We start from the raw sequence: 20,880 nt of genomic DNA on the forward strand, positions 1-20,880 counted from the left end.
GGAAGGCACCCAAGCGCAAACGCGAGGACGCGGTCCGAACTGTCGCTCAGGATGGCCCCGACGTGCAGTGTGCGATCGCAGACACTGAGAATCTTGTGCAGAAAGAACAGTTCCAACAGTGTAGGCTGCAGCGCCATATGGTGTGTGCGCAACTTGCAGCACCGCTTCCATACTTGCAACCGTTGTCGTGCTCGCAAGTGACTGAGAACAGACTCACTGACGGGAGATCGAGATTCCACAACGATCGTTATGTGAGCGGCGGTCTGAGCTCCGGTGAGAGTTCTGGAAGTGTAAAACGTTCGAAATTCAGCGACTTCGATATAATTTGTGGCCTTATTGCGTCCGTCCCAGTGCTCGAACTTCCCCAACTTCCACCACTCACAATTCCTTGTCACGAGAACAATTCTTTCTTAGAGCAACATTCTTGCTGGAGATTTCCGTTTGTGTCTGTGTTTTCTGGTGGACATCAGGATTTCTAGACCCAGGGTCACCTTAGGCCAATCTCTGCCATCTTCACGTTGAGGTCGTTGTGACTGAATTCTGCGTGAGATTCATGGAGGACTGTTGCATTGAGGCTTTGATATGAAGTGTATATATTGGATTCCCCGCTATGACGTTTCCGGTACGAATGAATAGCGCAGGTGTCATTGCCACACCTTCAGAAGTCCAGTGCGCTTGGTGTAAGCTTAAGCGTTCAAGGTGAACGAACACGACAGAGAAAGCTTAAGCGTTCAAGAGAAAGCTGCACATCCGGCAAAACTCGCATTTCGAGACTACTTGATTTGGCATGAGTGAGCATGAACGAGATGCATGCAGAGCAGTAGAACATCTGAGGTTTTTTGGGTAAATCGGTATATAGCATGGATGCTAGTCTCTGATCAACATAGTGACTTCGTTATATAATATATAGTGCTATCGGTGCAGACGTGTACAAACATCTGGTATATTATGCTTGTAATTGTTAACCCATAGCCTATTGTGTCCAAAATTTAATGGTCTACGCATTTTTGGGTACTTCATCTCGCACTCACCCATATGGTGTCTATAACAAAGTGTAAACTTTGCATCTCGTTCACCAAGTTTGATAACGAGGTATACAAAACTCTAAAATCAGCTGATAGGACTATCTCAAATTCTCAAGTACCGTATGCCGAGGAATTTTTGTGCGACATCCGGACACGTAGGGAGGGATAGATAATTCCACGTTATAGATAATGGACTTTACAAGCTGTATGATATCTAATCATAATCTTGTATAATGGTTGGGCACTTGAATACTTTCATTGCGCTTTCTTATTTTAGGGGTCCTCCATCGTCCTACGATGTACACAGTCAAGATGGTCTCCACGAGCTTTTTATTGATAATACTTTACTTTGAGCTCAAACATTGGAATGTTCTTAAAGGCTACACTCTAAGCTCGAACAACGGCACGATCTAGCTGGCTACATGGTTTTGACTGTGCCCAGTAGATCATGGAAAACGTTTTCTGACTTCTTTTATCCCCCGGGCCCCCATTCCCAAGGAAAGGGAGTCTACAATTGCATGGCTTATTGATCAAGGCTTCATGAGTACCCGCTGGTGACAGGTTAATTTACATGTCTTCGTCTACCATGCGTCTAAGTTTAGACTCAGTTCAGACCACGATCTTTATTCTATCGCAATGTTTATTGGTGGAGCCCGGCCTGATCAATGAACCTGTGCCCCATCTTCGATCTGAAAGACGTTGTTTCACGTAGCTTGCTTACGACTACATGCTTCTCCTCCATTGCGGCCATAATTTGATATTGGAGTGGCCGCAATCATCCATGTCTCGCAAGCCACTCGACATTGCAATTTCCAAGGACAGCTGGTGAATGTCCCTTGCATATTCTACCTTGCTAGCGCCTAAGAGATAAGTGGCAATGTGAGGACATGTGGTGGTTGGCCATTGGCTTATTATTATAGCAATTTCTTTTACCATAAGTTTCTCATCCACCAGCACGCACAAGCTAATAATATCTTCTTACCATGATCTCTCCCCTTCCTCTTATATTTGGGATGTAAGATCATTCTCTTGTACTTGCTATGCTCATTTCATTAGTCCTCCCTTTGTAGAGTAGCTCGTCATTGCTTAGACTGCACTTCTGGCCCTTATTGCCACAAGGTTAGCACTAACACAAAGACTTCAATCCCCTAACAACAATCATGGTGCAACAACCCTTTGAAAAATGAAAAATTTACTTTGTAGGACCATACATCCTACTGCTAAAGAAACACAAGCCTGGTACATAATAGACATAACACATTATTTCACTAAATGCGGTGAGGCAAAAGCAACATGCGAAGGTGATGCCAGAAGTACTGCCAAGTTCCTTTATAAAAAAGTGATCACACGGTACAGTTGCCCCTTAGAAATAGTCTCTAACCACAGAACACACTTTTTCAATGAAGTGATTTGAAAACTTTACTTAGGATTCACAATCGTACACTGGAATACCTATTCCTATTTTCCCTATGGAAACAAGCAAGTAGAATTTGCCAATAAAACCCTATGCATTATTCTCACAAAGGTAGTGAAACCCAAAATCTTTGACTAGAAAACAATCTCAACTCTATCTTATGGGCCTACAGAACCACTTTTAAGGTAAGCACAAGTTTTACACCATTCCAACTAGTATATGGTTTGGAGGCGGTAGTCCCATTAGAATTCATTATGGTCAACGTTTGCTTGGGTATAGCCAATTGTAGAACTATTTTCGGGGACATTTTGGGGCCGCAATGTGATGAGCTTCTGGGTGAATATTTGAAATTTGTGCGGACTCGCGCTCTTGTCAAAAATTTTCTCAACGTCATGAACACGCACTGGCATAATAATGAGACGCAATCTTATCATGGTCAATAGCATAGAGCTCGACACATGGAACTATATGCATTTACTCATGAGCACATAGATTGTTGCTCCGGCCTCTGGCCTGACTACATCACACAACCGAGGTAGTCAATAGAGCGAGCGAGAAAAAGCGAGCGGGCCCAATGAAGCGAGCGAGTTTTTTTACAATTCCTCCGATGAGAACAAATTTGAAACCGAACTTACTATAGCAAGATGTTGTCATAATAAGTATACCAATAATCAGACTTACAATCCACCCTATCTTTCACTTGAAGAACATAAACTAATTACCAAACTCATAACATAGATGACTATTGAAATACCACTTCACCCGCAAAATGCACTAGACCAAACTTTCCAAATGTATCCATGGTTCACCACAACAATTATCAGTCTATGAACAAAATGGTGTTTTAAACCATGTTCTAATCCTCGTGACATTCATCATCAAGAAAGTAGTTGCCCGCATGTGGTTTATCTAATTGCCACTCATCATATCTCTTGTCGGCTGTCATGAATCTTGCCATTTTTTCTGCATAGCATGGCAACAAACTACAACAAAACATACATTTCAAAGGAAAGTAAGTCAAAGTGGAACAATGAAAATAATTTCCAACAAGAAGAAAGTCTTGCCATCCTTATGTGTTATACAAAAGACAATTCGCTACCAACAAAAAGCAAAAAAAATCAATTGCTAGATCAAGGCCTTACAAACACTATCCAAAGCATCAAAATTTGTACTTTCTTGATTCAAAGGCACCCGTAAATGTTCACTATCTACCATATTATAAAGATGCTAAATAACACTTTCAAAGTCCTCAATTTTAGCATTCAAAATATATAACAAAAAAACTCAGGGCCAGTAGCATACTAGTCATCAAAGGGGTTTGTGACAGGTTCCACTCTCTCTTCTTCCCCCTCTCCATCATGCTCTGACCTGATCCGTTTTCCAGAACGATCTGCCACAAGTGGCTCAACAATGCTAGCCATAATACTGTTGTCTGAATCAAATGAAAAACAAGGCCTGCCAATGGCCTGACAAGCACGCATAAGAGGGGCTGTACCACAACCCATCTCTAGAACCAGCCCTCCAGGAACACAGAGAAGAGACATAATGCAACCTACAAAAAAACTACTCCTCTCTAGTCCACCTCGTGCTAGCTGAGAAGACATAGGCATGATTGTCCTTGCAGAGGGAGGTATGTAATGAGTCCAGACATCTTCACGTGGATCAATCAAAAGCTGTTGGAAAAGTGGAAAGCTCTCCTCCCAAAAAACTATTGGATTCTTCTTTGCTCTACGTATTAGAGCTAATACTGAAGATTGCATCTGGAAACCACATGGAGAAAAACATGTATAGTATATTGACTTCAACTAGCAAGCATTATAGCATGAAAGATGGCAAAGATAGCATGCATAGGACTTATCCTTCCAAACATAGCATGCATAGGACTAACGAGGAGACATTTGTCAAAGACACTTTTATCATGGAATGCAAACATAGAATGCATGGAATGGTAGCTTACCTTAACACTTTTATCATGTTCTCTACAAAATCCATATGGAAACTTGTCATGAATGATCACACGTCTGACAACCTCCAAGCCCTGGACATATGCAAACCATTCCATCCAACCAATACATTGTCCTACAAGCAATTAATTTTATTTAAAACTAGTAGAATGGAAACAAAAATGTGAAATGTCAATTGTGGTATTGTGCCTTACCTGCCAAAGGACATATGCATGCCAACCAACCACTATCAGACAAAGAAGCTGATGCAACTGCAAGCCCATGCCGCACATGGTCCTCGAGCAAGACATTCCAAGTAGGAGTGGATCCTCTCTCATCAAGTGGATAGCCAGATGGAAAATCGAGCAATATAAAATCTGAAGCCCACTTCACCTTCTTACCCATCCTCTTGTAGTCCTGATCTCGACTAGCCACTGTAATAAAAAACTCATGCAAAATAGCATACTTATCATTTCTTTTAGAGTCAGCAAAGTCTTTGCCCATTGCAATGTAATCTCCAACTGTACAAGCAAACAAAGGTGTGATGCCACGGGCCAAGGAAATGTCAGGTGACTGTGATCGATGGAACACGTATTGCTTCACAAGTCCCGAGATTGATTCTCCACCTATATGCAAAAGCAAATTAATTACAAGTAAAACTAGTGTTAAAGGAACAACTACATATGCAGAACACAACAACACCCTTACCTGCACTCTCTATGTGATCCATTTCATGCCGCATAGGACTAGATGGTCCCTCATCTAGAAAGAGAACAATCATAAACTTATTAATGCAATGTCAAAACAAATTGAAGACAGCATCAACAAACAATCATATTGTATCTTCCTTACCTTTTTCTGGAGGATGTTCTTGTTTCTCTTTCTCTTTCTTATCTCTCCTTGAGCTTCCCTCCACTTTGTCCTTACTTGCTTCATTGGCTTTTTGTGAAGCATAAGTATTGTACAAGTCTCTTTCTCGCACCAGTACTTGTCCTTTAGGAAAATCTATCCACCAGGGACAATGTGCTAATTCCCATTGAGAGAGACGGTGCATGCCAGGTGGATACATGCATGCAGCATGACCAATCTCCACCCAACTCTTGCACAAATTTGAAATGTCAGAGATCCTTTTCTCTATTGCCAAGTGGGAGAGATATCTATCAACCAAGAAACACAAAAAAATTGGATGTCCCAAACCATCAAAAGGTCAAAAAATCAAGTGGAACAACCATCAATGATTGTGTAATTACATGAATCAATAGCACAAAAATAGACAAATGAAAAATGAACCTTCGAATGAATTGACAACATACCTATAAACCACCTATGGGCAGCCATGTCCAACTCAGATAGTCCATCTCCTTTTTTTCCACCCTTGCTCTCCATCTTTGTTTCCTTTGATCTTAGCATCACAAACATATGTTTTCTCCCCTCCAGTTTTATATCCTCCATGTATTGCTGCAATGTGTAATCCTTAGGGGTATCCAAAGGCATGCCCATTGTTGTGATCACCCTCAAATCTTCAAGCACTTTCAATGACTGTCTCTCCACCTTCTCCAAAAATATCTCTCTACTAATCCACCTAAACAGTAAAAGTTGACGCAATTTTATAATAAAAAAATAAGAGTCATGTTATTGGCAAGAAACAAACAAACACCATGAAAGATGATTCGTATTGGTAGAAGAAACACACCCTCTGTACTCAAGGTCGCCACAGGCATGAAGTACATGTCTCGCATAGGTTTAGTGGCTTCTAACAAAGAAAGGAAAATATTTTTTTTTTCTAATCTCAAATCAGACTTTGCAATGAGTTGGAGCTTCTCCAATGTCACGCAAGAGTCCGCACCATCAAAGCGCAAGGCAAACAACTTTTCCAACCAAGCCTCTCCAAGACCAGGATCTATACAATTCAACACCTATCCAAAGATGACATGTCAGTCACTTAACTTCAAAATAAATGCAACAAAGTATAGAAAATTCAATTCACACCTTTCCCATCCTATCAGCAATTCTCTTTTGAATTATGGTATGCTGCTTTCCTTGTGCCTCTCCCCTTTGATCTAAAGGTAGCTTTGTAGATATTTTGTCCATTGCTTTTTTAAGCTCTGTATTGTACTCAACCTACATACATAAGTTCCAATTAGAGAAAGCAAAGGAGTGATACAGAAGTAAGCATCAATACAAATGCAACATTCTACCTGGAAGACAAGCCTTGCCAGATAACCTCTTGTCAATGGAAACCATGGCTTCTTCCCTTTACTCTCTTGAGCCCTCCAATTCTCTATTGATTTGATCTCACTCAAAGACAATGTTTTCATAAACATCATAGAGTCACACTCACAAATGTTGTGTGCATTTATGAGTATGTCCCTTAGACTGGGTTTGATAATGGCATGTTCATTCATGCTAGAAAACAAACAGTAAAGTACACAACCCAATCAATTATAAATGCAAAGTGGCAGCATAAAACACAAATGTGGAGAAGATTCAAAGAGTCCATGTACTTACGAATTCATTCGTTGTAGCCCTGCCAAGAGAGCAATCTCACTAATTTTCCTTGGGTCAATTATTGTGCATACCACTCGTACATGTCTTTTCTTGTTTGTAGGAAAGATTTCCTTGATAACACTCATCCATGCAGTGGTCCTATGATTGCCCTCCCAAACAAATAACATCTTTTGCGACATAAAATGAAAGTCAGTGTTAGACATCACATCTTTCTCAAACTCCTCATCCACCTCTCTCCAGGTGGGAGACCAACTCTTCCTCATATCATCTGTCACAACTATCTCCCCTCCATCACTCTTGCAGACAGATACAATGAAAGACCCTTTCTCCAGGAGATAGCCCTCCACTTGAAATGTACTTTTGAGTGAAGATACATCATCACGAAGTCCTCTCACTCTTGCATAAGGTATCAACCTACACAAGGGAATGCGAGGACACTGGTTTGAATCAAGCATCCTACATTTGCCAATCACATCACCTCCTCCTTCCACCTGAACTTCACTATCATCCAACTCATCCTCCTCCACTCTTGGACCTTTATCTCTTTGAGTTGATGATACTTCAACCTCTAGACCCACCACACTTTCTTGCTCTTCGGTTCCACCTACTGATGATTCAACATTGTGATCTACTTTTGTTCCTCTTGTCACCTTTGTAGAATGTGCCACTTGAACTTTTCTGCCTTTTTTTCCTGTCATCCTGAAAAGACAAAAAACAAGGCATTTTTCCAATCATAGTTCTCAAAACCTTTTCAATAAAAACCAAAACTAAAAACAAGAAACAACATGTAACAACAGATAGAGTATAACCTACGGCAGGTTCAAAGGTCTTCTCAAATCTTTCCATATGCTCAAAAAAACATGAGAGCTTTTTCACATGTATATATGATAAAGGGTTTGTTTATGAAAACATATGCAATACATATCACGAGGGCAAAGCCCCAAACAGATAATGAAGTGTGTACACCTCATAAGGAAAAAGCTTCAAACAAATATCTCAAACTGCTGACATATATGAATGCAAAGGTGTGTAAACTCGCACTTATGAATAAATATCATTTTACATATCTAGACAAAAATACATGTATCTACCAATGCAATTGATTTCCAGTTTAGGGAACATTCACCCACTTGTGTCCTAAAAGACAAAGTTTCATCTCCAATGCACATAGTATATCAACTTGCAGTGGTATCTATACACTTAGATATATGGAATTGCAGTGGCAAATATGCACTTCTATGCCTACCCCTTACCCTGATGAAAAGACACCTTGAGAAGCGAAAAAGGACAGCGCGTTAACGTGCTGTCCTTTTTGGCATCTCAAGCTGTCTCTCATGAACGCTTTTCAGCAAGGCTTTTCTACTCAATCCTCCATGTATCAATACTCACAAGAGGTTGCTTCGACTATTTCATCTTTTGTCTCCAAGTATGCTTTGGTATACAGGTCTTATGGTCTTTGGAATGCTATTGGACTCTTGGAGGGATAGGTCACATGGTCTTTTGATCGCTATGCAAGGAGGGGACTATTGGACTGCCCGAGGGACCAAAATAGGCAACGCGTTAACGCGCTGTCTCTTTTGGTCTCTCATGCAATTCTAGAGCATAAATAGGACTGTCTTCGAAATGCTACCTAGATGCCGATGGTCTACAAGGTTTTCTAAAAATTTTCCTCTTATCTCTACACTTGAACATTGGGGACTTGCACTCGCTCATTTGTTTTGTGAGCTTCTTTCATCCGTTCAAGAGTTGAATATCACTTGAATGCCTCTCATGGGAGAGGGTCTTGGACTGTCTGGGGCAACAAAAGAGGCAGCGCGTTAACGCGCTGCCTCTTTTACAGCCCTCCACAGTCCAAGTTCCCCTCCCTTGCATGACTCTGGGTAACTCTAGCAACCACATACATGCCTCGTATATATGGTTTGTAGAATATGGGCACAAATTTTTGACGGCAAGTCCTATAAAATGAAATGATACCTCGGGCTACTACACAACCAAGTCAACAAAAAACCTGTGAACACCATTGAGTCCTAAGCAACAACCACCGAGCAATGCAAGCAAAATGGAGTAACGAAACAAAATGGAGCAAGCAAAAGTCGTGAAGAGCCCGAGGAGATAAAATCCGACGCCAAAATGCAGACTAATAAGAGTATACAGAAAGGCGTACATCCCATAGCCTGGGGCAGCAAAAGAGGCAGCGCGTTAATGGGGCAGCAAAAGAGGCAGCGCGTTAACGCGCTGCCTCTTTTGCTGCCCCAGGCTATGGTGTGTATGCCTCCCACACTTCCCACAGTTGAAATGCTGTGGTGGCAGTTGGACTGCCTGGGGCAGCAAAAGAGGCAGCGCGTTAACGCGCTGCCTCTTTTGCTGCCCCAGGCAGTCCAACTGCCACCACAGTTAACGCGCTGCCTCTTTTGCTGCCCCAGGCAGTCCAACTGCCACCACATCCAAGAGAGGGCAGGAAGGTACACCACATCCAAGAGAGGGCAGGAAGGATACCTGAGTGCGACGTAGGTGATGAAGAAGGAGGCCTGGGGAGGGAAATAGGAAGCGAGGAGGTTGACGATGGAGGGGGGGTGGGCGATGAAGGCACGGACGTTAAAGGTCCAATTGTCGTCTATGTTGGAGGCGTTTTCATGCGCTAGAAACCATTAAAGAAGGCATGCCCGTTGGAGCTCTTGGTGGTAGTCAGCCGAGCTATTGGGGAAGGCTATAGCATGAGCGTTGGTTGCCTTGTGGAGGCACCTTGCAGGTCGTTGGCGTCTACTAGTCCCGGAAGGCTGCGGAGGCTCTCTGAGTTGAGGTAGACAAGCTGAGTTGGGGAGCTTTGGAGAAGGTGCAGTAAGGCGCTAGAGTCCATTGCATGCGCATTGTGTAGAGCGGCGTTAGAGCATCACTGCCGCTGAGCAAAAAAGCCATGCTACCGGTTGAGGAGTCGTTTGGCCATTTGGAGCACTGCTGGCTAGCAGTTGTTGGCGACGAAGAAGATGGTCGAGCTGCCTGGGCTGAGGTCGGTAGCGATGGTGACGCCGAGGAAGACTGGAAGCGGAGCAACAAAAGGGAGAGGGCGAGTGCAGCGGCGAAGGTATGAGTAGAAATGAAGACTAATAATGGGCGAAGGGAGATGGAAGCATTCCAAAAGCGGCAGGAAGGGAGGGTTGAAGGTATGGAGGTCGAGAATGGAGGTGGAGCTCTGAAGCAGGCGAGGGTGATGAAGGAGGCAGACATGGAGGGGACGGAGGGAGGGATGAGAAGGGAGTGAAGGGGGAGGAGGAATGGAATTAGAGGAGTGGGGAGTGAGAGTGAAGGTGGAGGAGGAGGAGGAGATATTGGAGAAGGAGCTATGGAGATATTGGAGCGATAGAGATGGAAGAAGGTGACGACGACGACGATCGTGGTGCATAAGGTAGACCAAAGCGAAGCGAGGTTAAAAGAGAATGAGCGAAGCGAGGCGAAGGCAGGCGAAGGAAGGCGAAGGAAGGCGAAGGCGAAGGCGAAGGAAGGCGAAGGAAGGCGAAGGCAAGGAAGGCGAAGGCGAGTCTAGAGGCGAAGGCAGGCGAAGGAAGGCGAAGGAGTGCAGTAGGAAGGAAGCTACAGTGCACGAGTTAGTAGTAGACAGCGTAGCAAACGAATTCTCTTGACGTAAACGCTGATGCCGTTTAGGATGTCGTCCGAAGTGCATTCCTGTGTTTGTATCCCTTCGTGTTGATATGTTTCCAGGAAACTTTTGTTTGCTTTTTTCAATGCATCGTAAATCAATGCCCTCACAAGACGAATATAACTGTGACTTCTGTAGCGCAGCACCTCCTCGTCCTGGCAGACATCAAACATCTTGTAAAATTCGTTTTTAGACTTTTTGTTGCGCAATCTGTTCGCCATCTCTTCCAAGGCCTGGTTGAGATGCGTGTTGAGGTTGTAGGCAGTTCGTTTCAGTTCGTTTCCCGAGTACACAAAAGCTGATCATATAATACACTATTTTGGTTTTTCAGAATCTCCATCTCTTCCTGAAGCTTCGAACAGAAGTCCTGAAGTTTCTCTACCTTCTGTTCGAGCTTGTTACTTTGCACGGCCTCGTCGAGAAACGTTCTTTCTGTCGGAGGGGAGTCTTCGACCTCTGGTCCGGACAAAGCCCTCTTTCCATAGTCGAAGACTCGTGTGGACCTTGGACGTCGACGCTTAGTTTCCCGAAAGGATTCGCTTCTTGAGATCTTCCTCTTCTTTTATGAGCCAATGTTTTCCATCAATTTCATCAGCATTTACTCCACTCGAATTCCAATGGACCTGTCACCCCGCCCAACGCTCAGTCAATGGCAGGCCTAGCCTTTAGAGAAACGATTTTATCAGATTTTGCAGGCCTGGTCATTATTAGACGGTAGGAGAAGACGTGGGTATGGGTAACGCCAGAAACCGCATAACCCTTGTAATAGTGAGGAGAACACCTTGTAATGACTCATGATGGAAATAGTAATATTGCTCGTTCATGCAAATGTGAAGTAAACTAACACGTTTTGATAGTTTTCATTTTAGATATGGATTTGAAGATACTACTCATTCTAACTATTACTAGTAAAATATAGTAATTATAAATCTTTAATTTTTTTCTTAATATTTTAGTCTTTCAATTATATAAATTTGAAAGTTACTTCTCTTTTTATTCATTTATATTAAATGTACACCCTTACTGAATGAAATGCATGTAGGCGTCATTCAAGTTACTATATGCATGAAGGCATCTTGTTCAAAGATTACCATTATTCTAAACAAATAAACACATCTTGTTCAATAAAGACTTGCAGTTAAACGACCACCTTGGATGCTAATAGTGACATCCATTTGCATTTGACACTTACAGAGACGAACTTGCTTCTTCTCTTCTCTCCCATAATCCCTCTCAGTGGCTCTTTCAACACTTCTCTTTGCTCCATTCTCTTCGGTCTCCAACACATCTATGCCATTTCTTCTTTTGCCTCCCTGCTTCCGGACCCTTTGTGTAGCTAGCTTTTCTCTTGTTCTTTGGTTGGTGTCGTCTGGTGCTACATCTTGGCTCTAGCATTTGAATCATGCCTTTCTCAGTTTTCATTCGCTTTGGAGAACACGAATCATTGACCATTCGTTTTGACACTCCTTTCCTGGAGGTTTCATTGGTGGAGCTTAAGGAACACTTTCACATTGAGAACGAGGACATTGAGCTGCATCAAGAAATCGGAATAGATGAGCTTGCCATTGTACTTCTAGTGGTAAACTTAGAGGATGGTCAGAAAGGGTTCAAGATTAGTGGTAGCCAACAATCAACCTTAAGAGTTCACATGCCCTATAAAAGAGGTTCTCATGGTGACTTTATGAATCATGAACTAAATAGTGTGGTTTCACTGATAGAGAGGATGCCTTTGAATAGTTCTCTTCATGTTGCGCTCAAATCTGCAGTTCGAGTGGAGAAAGTTACTGAGCTTCCTCTAACTTATGATGGATATATTGTCTTCGAACTTCCACCTATGCCTAAGGGTTCACCAATGTCTGGAATGGATCAGAATACTGATGGTCATGTTTGGACAAAATATTCCACATGTTCGCAAGACTGCTTCAATGGTGTTGTGAGAATGAGTAGATGTTCAGGTTATTTGAGATGTTGTAATTTGGATTGTCCTTTCCTTGAACGAATGGGAGTTTTAAATGATACACAATGGAAAGGAAAGCTTAGGAGACCTCCTCTACCTGGTCCCATTGATCCAGCCTTGGGGTCACTTGTGTGCAAGCATTGTGATGCAATACCAGAGTGTGTTTACCTATGCAGTGCTATTATATATTATTGCTTTCCCCATGAATGAGTGAAGACAACGAGATGTGCAGTGCATGTGGGTTTCCATGACCATCCAGTTGAAAAAGGTAGAAGTCGAGCAAAGGAAATGCAAGTAGATGATCTCATTTCAATGCGTGCAAGGTTGAATGGAAATTCCTCTTGCAAAAAAATCGAGGTGTCTGTGGCACAAGACCTTGTGATGGAGATGATGCTAGCAAAGGATGGGGTTGTTGTGGAGCCGCTAGATGATCAAAAGTTCGAAGAAGTGCTTGAAACCATTACACCAATGACCCAGAGAAGGAGGCTTCAGAGAGTGGTGCAGAGCGCAAGAAGTGAGGCTAGAGGAGGGGATGGTGGAATGGATTCAATACTTGATTTAAAGAGGAGATGCAAATATCCATACCTACAAAGTATCCTATTTCCTGAACAATTGCAAGATGAACAACAACCACATATCTTCAAAATGTCGACCATTGGTCCAGGATCAGGAGTTGATCTAGTGAATCGCATGCGGCCTGGTGGGAGCTTGGGATCACAATGGGTTCATTTTGACCATGTGCATCGAGTGAGGGGATGGTCAACAATGGGTGCTCATGTGTATGACCCATTCATAAGGGAACTATTAACTATAGCAATATGTGAATTCAAGGTGGAGGATAACCATGCTCAAGTTCGATTCTGGGAGCTACTGAACAATACAATGGAGAAGAATGGTTTTAAAAATCCTGAATTCCGTGGATTCATGGCAGATGGAGCAGGAGCAAATTGGCTGGCTGTCCGCACTGTTTACAATGGGGGACCGGAAAATGTGATGGATGGTAGAGAAAGAACTTGTGTTTTCCATTGGGAGATGAGCATGGTTGAGCACACCAGACGATGCATTAAGCCGCAATTTCAGGAGGAGCATAAACTTCTATGTCGGAAGTGGAGAGAGGCAACAACTTCAACTTCTGCAGACCAATGCAAACAAACATTGAATTTGTATTGGTCCCCAATTCATGTGAAGGAGGGTGAGCTACCAACATTGCATACGTGGCTTGCTTGGTGGGATGTTAGAGTCAACCAGTGGGGGGGAATGTTCTTGCAGCAAGAAGAGCACTCTGGATTTGTTCCTACAGTGAACCTTTCAGAGACAAAACATTCTAGCATGAGAGCAGCACATGGATATGCAAAACACATAACATTGTATGATGCTTGTGCGCAGATCTTGCAATGAGTGTCCTTCAGAGTGCCCACTACAATGCCTTTATGAATGGAAGACACTTGGGTACAGGACCAAATTTGGATGCTCTCCGACGAAGAATACTTGATGGTAGTGGGTCTGGTAAAGGGGACAGAAATAGGCTTGTGGATTCATCACACATAGTGATTGAAGAGGGTGGGATACAATCTCCTGAGATGAATAGGCCAATAACAGAATCGGTGAGCATAAGAAGAAAGAGGGGTTCAAAATGTTCAACATCGGTCCATGCAAATGATAGTCATCGACCAGAATACATGACAGTGACAACAAGGAGAGTGATAGGGAAAAGAAGACAAATTGATTTTAAAAGTCCATCACAGGACGTGGTTTGTAGAGAGATAGATATTCATGAAGCCAATTGGGCGATCAGGAGAACTGAACCACATAGCGTTGTCACATGCTTTGGCTACTTGGCAGAGAGTCGGAGACGATGTGGGGCACTAATCAATGCACTTGGTAGAAGTGCAAGTTATGGTGTGCCAGCCCCTTGTTTTAAGGGAAGAAGGCAACATTCTCATGGAGTGACAGAGCAGTTTGTATGGTTTTGTAATACTTCTGTCACCCATACATGGAATGTGGATAAATCCATTCAAGGTGTTCCTGGGGTCTCTCCAGGTGTATGGAAGGTTGCAAGTGGGACATCAATGACTGTAGACGAGAGGGGTGCCCTTGTAAGGGCAGGTTTCGTATTTAATAGTGATGATTCTATTGGTGTGATGGGACCTCCTTATGCATAGCAGATCCATACACCTAGCCATGTGCACCCTTCTCATCGTGATGGAAAGCTTGTTTCATGGAGAAGTAAGTTGAATAAAGATTTCAACGAAAGGATACACAAGGCAGTTACAGAAAATGGGGAGGTGGTGAGAGAGAACATCATTATTCCACATGAGGTGCATGTATTCCATGTTCGTACAACAGGATCAATGTCTAAGGGGCTAACATATAGTGTCTTGATTTCAGAGTTTCCACGTTGCACATGCCTTGATTTCACAGAAAGGGAAGCAAGAAAAAGTCCCTACATGCCTTGCAAGCACATATACTTCGTGTTTATTGTTGTCTTGGGCTTAACTGAAATGGTGCATCAGTTTATGCATCAGGCTGCATTGACAAAAGTTGAATTGTTTCAAGCTCTGGGTGGTAGAAGAAACCCATCAAGTATGTAGTGTATGGCTTGGATGCCCTTTTTTTTCAATTCCTTCAGAATCGGATAATATATGTAGGTGTGCTTCCTTGCATGATGCTACACTAAGTTGTATTTTTTGAAGGTGGAAGAAACCCATGAAGCATTTAGTAGGCAGCCTAGATGCCTTTTTTATATTTCCTTTGGAAGCGGATGATATATATAGGTGTGCTTCCATGTTTTGGCAATGCACAAAAAAACATTTTGTACAATCATTCCAAGGGTTGGTTGGAAGATATTTTAAAGCATCAAATTTTTCTATCAACTTTTTTTTGTATGACATATGCTTTTTGTGCTATGGAGTTAATAACGTTTAGAAAAAAGGTGACTTCTGACAACATGAAGAGCAGTTAATGTAATATGTTACTATTCTCATTATTGAAAGCATTCAATGTTTTATTTTATCATTACTTTTTCACAACAAAGGAAACATGATTTGAACATGTACTTCTGGAAACATGCTAGCCAAGATGCAGGCGAGTGGTTAAGCTTTCTTAGAGCATAAATTGTGGTAATTGGCTGTCCTGGATGAATATGATGTGGCTGTTATTAAACAGATAACACCTTGCATTGTTGTTTGTCCACGCTCGCTTATTTGGCCTCGCTCGCTTTTTGGTAATCCTCCACACAACCTTTGCCTTGCCATGAATTTGTGGCACATATGGTTTTTGAGAGGGTGGGTTGAGGAAAAGTACACTTGGCACAAGTTTATTTATTAATCCCCAATTGGTAATCATGGATCACCTCGGCCATTCTTAACCAAGACGATCAATGAGTAAGGGATAGGTGTAATGTGTCTTTCCATCTCCATCACCACAAAATTCATCATGATTGTCAATCCATTCACATGCATTCTTGTGCATTAGCTAGCCCTAATTAAGGTTGCCCCATTCTTTGATTCGCAAGTCAAAGAACAAAATAGTTTTGGTGCCACACTACATAAGGATGTTGTGGACTTAAAAATACTTATAGAGGAGAACAACCAACAAGCAATCATCCTTTGTAGGATGGCCTTACAGTATGCATGCACAAGTGCTTAACAATATTATCCTTGACTCAATCATAATTGGGTCTCATTCATAAGGGAAAACTCTCCCCTGTATGGTAGGTTTGAATGGCTCAATTAATGAATGAAAAAGGCAATGACCCCTCTAGGCAAGGTTTCTCCTCATAGGCTTTCTCTTCTAGGTTGGAATGGTGATCATATTGCATTTACTTAATTCATAAATGAAGGTAGGTCATTGCTTTCAAGACAAATGAAATTTGTATATATGAATCCTCATGGACTCTTGACATCGTGGATTGTTCTTCACTCCTTACCCTCTACTCCTTTGAAAGCCTCTCTCTCTCTCTCTCTCTCTCTCATACCATTGCAAATTGATTGGGTAATATTACCTACTTAGGAGAGATATTTAGAATCTTTGAAAGATTTCGCTTTAGTATTTACTCATGGAGTGCTTTACTCATGAGTATAGGTTTTTCTAAAATAAGCCAAAAAAGCTGTGATACTTCTCCCAACACAAATAACAAAAAAACTCCAAGAAATGACCGATCTCATGGGTGATAATGTACCTAAAAAAGACTCCTAATTTTAAGATTTTTTGTATATGGATCAAAGGAATATAAAGTTAAATCTTGAAAAAAACATAATGATATGAGTTTCTAGTATGCTTTTTTAATTAGAAAAAACGTGATATGGAGGTAGTACTGTATCTTTTCAGCAAGCAATTTTCTACTAGCAAAGAGTGGTGTCATCTAAAGGTATTTATTTCTTATATTTGTTCCAAAATCTATCATGAAAGCAACCAAGCTTGAGCCACTTGTATGGTTGAAGGAGGTTAAGGAAGTTGAAAAATCAAGCAAGAAAATTGACTACAAGAAGTGCACAAAGAAAGAAAAGGGTTTTTGGGGAAGGTAAAAAATATGTTGGACAAAAGGATGTATCATGGTGGGTGAAATTATTTTATGACCAAGATCAAATTCTTGGTAAACTCTAAATAAAGGAATGGGATATGGTCAATCCTTTTTTTGGGCCAGTTATAAGTCAAAGACAATATCCCTTTCAAATAGATTTTTTATAGTAAAGATGGATAACCCCTTGTGCAATATACCCCAACAAGGGAAGGCCGAGGCCTAAAACTGAATAGCTTGAAGAGACGTGGAGCGGATACCCCCAATAGACTAAAGAGGGTCATCTTGTGGTTACATTGGCAGAGGATGATAACCTTGGGCATCCAATTCAAATTTGTAGAGTCATTGGATTGCACAAGGAAGAAAATGGAAATAATATATTGTCTATCACAATACATTGGTATAAAATAAATTATGAATCTTCCTTCAAACAAAAATATAGCTTGGAAAAGATAAGTGGGCTACACGAAAGATCAAGGAAAAGGAGCAAAAAACATATAGCACTAGTACACTTAGTCTTGATGAAGTGGAAATACTTGCATATGGCTTTACTCTTACAAAGGCAGGACATCTCAGAAATCGACTATAAAATATTTCGATCAGAAAAATTCCATGCTTGCAAGAGAGCAAGGAAACAAATATGCACCTGGAGTCAAGCACAAAGTTTGGAGAGGCATGCTCTTCATCTTGAAGAAGGCAATGTTATTGTTGATAGTGTAGCAAAAGATCCTTCTTCCACTTCATCTAAAGATGAAACCAATGTAACCAATGATATTGATGCTCAAGAAACTATCAAAGAGTAGGCAATTTTGAAAATGTACAAGAGGACATTTTGTTGTTACCTAGTAGCAATCACTTTCCAATGGTTTTTTAAATTTAGAAAATATAATCTATGATCTTTACTTCCAATAATACCACAATTATCTTTCTATTTGAGATTCATGATTATGTTAAATTTAGGCCCTTCCAAGTGACATCATTATTGGCAATGTACAAGCATCATGTCGAGAATGCCTCTTTGCAAATGCACTAAAAATTTGGTCAATATGATCATGAGTATAAATGACAAGTAGAGATTTTACTTTCACTTTGTGGAACACTCCTAAATAGAAGAACAATCCGATTCTTATTATCTCGAGCAGTGTTGTCAAGTTTGAAGACAAAGTACCTTTGGCAATGCATGTTCCCAGCAAATGAATTATTGTAATTGTCAAATTTGGATATCATGCACCTTTGGATAAGCAAGTAAGACTTTAGGATGCATCCAATCATTGTAAATAAAGCACCAACCAAATTCATTTGCACTAGAGTATCCCCTGTCATCCTTTGGTGACCTAGAGGGTGCTATTCAAGCATCACACAAAGTGTTTTGTCTTCTCTTTTGATAGCTACTACTAGTGGGCCTAGGTTTTTTATAGAGCTCACCATCTCTTTAGCCCTTACATTGCACAGCAAGATTGATGCCAAGTGTTAGTAGAGATTCGGTTCATGATATTAGGTTCCAAAGAATCAGCTACCAGATAATATATGGGTCAAGTGTTGTTTCGATTCTACTACACTCAAAGGTTTTGCACATTCTTTCTTTTCAACAGAAGGAGATGTACATCAAGATAAGGTAGTAATGGCTATTATAAACAAAGATATCCTCTTTCACTATGTTCAATGGTTGAAGACACATGCATTGATTGGTTTTGTGCATGGTCCACATCCAAGGCTAGTTGTCTATTTGGATACCTAGACTAGATCAAATTGGTTCAAAAGTGGCTAGATTGTTAAAACGATCTAATACCTTAAAAGAAGATATTTTCCCTTTCTTTTTTAGAAGCCAGAGATGGCTTTGAAAATTAATAATTGTACGTTATGGTTCATTAGAAATCCACCATTATATGTGGAAAGTTGGCCCACTTCTATTCCCCTTGCCTTTCACAGTTAGATAAAGTGCATGTTCTCATAGATTTGAGCAAGGATGAGGTGAGGATCTCCTAGAAAAATTATTGATATTGTCCAAGTCAGCTTCATAGCCAAGAGTCCAGCCCCTTGTTTATAAGAATTTGCCAGTCTAGGCCACACAATTAAATGTCCAAACATGAAAGGAAATAAGGAACAACAATCTATAGGTTTTATACTTTTGAAGCGAAGTTCTCCTCCATCTCAATAATGGTAGGAAGTAAGAAAATTGGAAAAGACTACTTCTCAAGGGACTACTTTGGAGAAGGCCATTTTGAAGGGAAAACAAGCTGTCAGTAATTCCCACAATGGATAACAATTTCAGCCTCTTATATTAGGTCGAAGATGAGCAGGATGGAGATGTTACTCTATGTAATAGCCATCTGATCTATATTCAGAGAAATTAGTAGAGGGGACAGTTTTGCATGGAACATCTAATGAAGATGTGAATATCGTGTCCAATGCTTGGCTAATGAGGCAAGTGGCATTGTCATTTCAAATAATATTGTCTGTCTAGATGAAGGCATGACAACCACAATCAACATTTCTAAGAAACAAAAAGATGAAATCAGGAGCCAAAATTTGAAGATCTCTATCTTGTATTGAGAGCTAGAGTTGTGAAAGGTTTTAATGGCTTTTGGCTCACTAAGCTTATGTATTTGTATAGTGATGAATTTCTAATAATCCATAATTTCCTCAAAAGAAAGAATATAAATTCGAGAAAGCATGTGACATGCAATATAGCAAGGAAGGATTAACTTAAGGTTGTGTGCTATTGGATTTGCATTTAAGGATAGTGAAATCTCAAAAAGGAAAACTTGAGGATCGAAACCTAAACACATATGTGCTGGTCTTCAAAATAGATGCTGTGTGAGACCCTATATATAGATATAAAAAAACTAGTAAAAAATATATGAAAATAATTGGAAATATCTATGTGCCAGTGGGGAGTCTACTTATGCCGACTTGTAACCACTCACATATAGGTATAAAATACCTTTGAACCATGTGCCAGTGGGTGATCCGCATATGCCGATCGGTAACCACTCACACATGGAAAATGTTAGGTTGTAGCTTATATGTACTTATTAGTTATAAGAAAATACTTGGCTTTCGCCGGTTGTGGCTTGCATTTGCTAGCTGATAACAACTTGATGAAAGTCTAGCCGGTTGTGGAGCTCGCAATTGCTAGCTTGTATCAACCCACACATTATACGTTAGAGATCATTGCAGACTAAGTTTGCTTGTAAGAGGAATGAGAGAAAAGTCCTACATTATCTCAGAACAATTAGTTGATATTATATAGGTATGAAATAAATGCCTAGACTTACATTAGATATTTTCTAACCTAAGTAGTATCCTTGACTTCATTTGTTCAAACAAATTTTTTTGTTAAGTGCAAATGTAGATATTGCTGGCTACTGCACTAGTGTGTGTGAAATACCGACATTCACGTAGAGAGCATGACAACTTATAGGCTTTCTTCTCATCACAATAGCCTAAGAAGATACATTTGGTGCTTTTTTGTTGTAGCTTGTTTCTCTCTTTGTCTAGTACATGCGCATAGGATTCACACCCAAACATTGTAAAGTGGGAGACAGATGGCTTCTTACTGCTGTAAGCCTCATGTGGTGTTTTACCTTTGAGTGCCTTTGTATAGCTGTGACGATTAAGGATGTAAACCGTAGTATTGATAGCCTTAACCCAAAAGTGGTTTGGCAGTCCAGCACCTTTCAACATACACCTCCCCATCTCCACAATGGTCTGCATTCAACATTTAACAATCGAATTTTGCTGAGGGTATGTGGTGTCATCATTTGTCGCTTGATCCCTTTAATCTTGCAAAAATCTCCAAACTCTGTGGAAACAAACTCACCATCACCATCCGATCTGAATTTCTTCACTTTTCTCC

Source organism: Dipteris shenzhenensis, chromosome 1 (assembly GCF_047967505.1).
Source record: "Dipteris shenzhenensis isolate YYH24624 ecotype China chromosome 1, Dip_SZ_1.0, whole genome shotgun sequence".
Taxonomy (NCBI): domain Eukaryota; kingdom Viridiplantae; phylum Streptophyta; class Polypodiopsida; order Gleicheniales; family Dipteridaceae; genus Dipteris; species Dipteris shenzhenensis.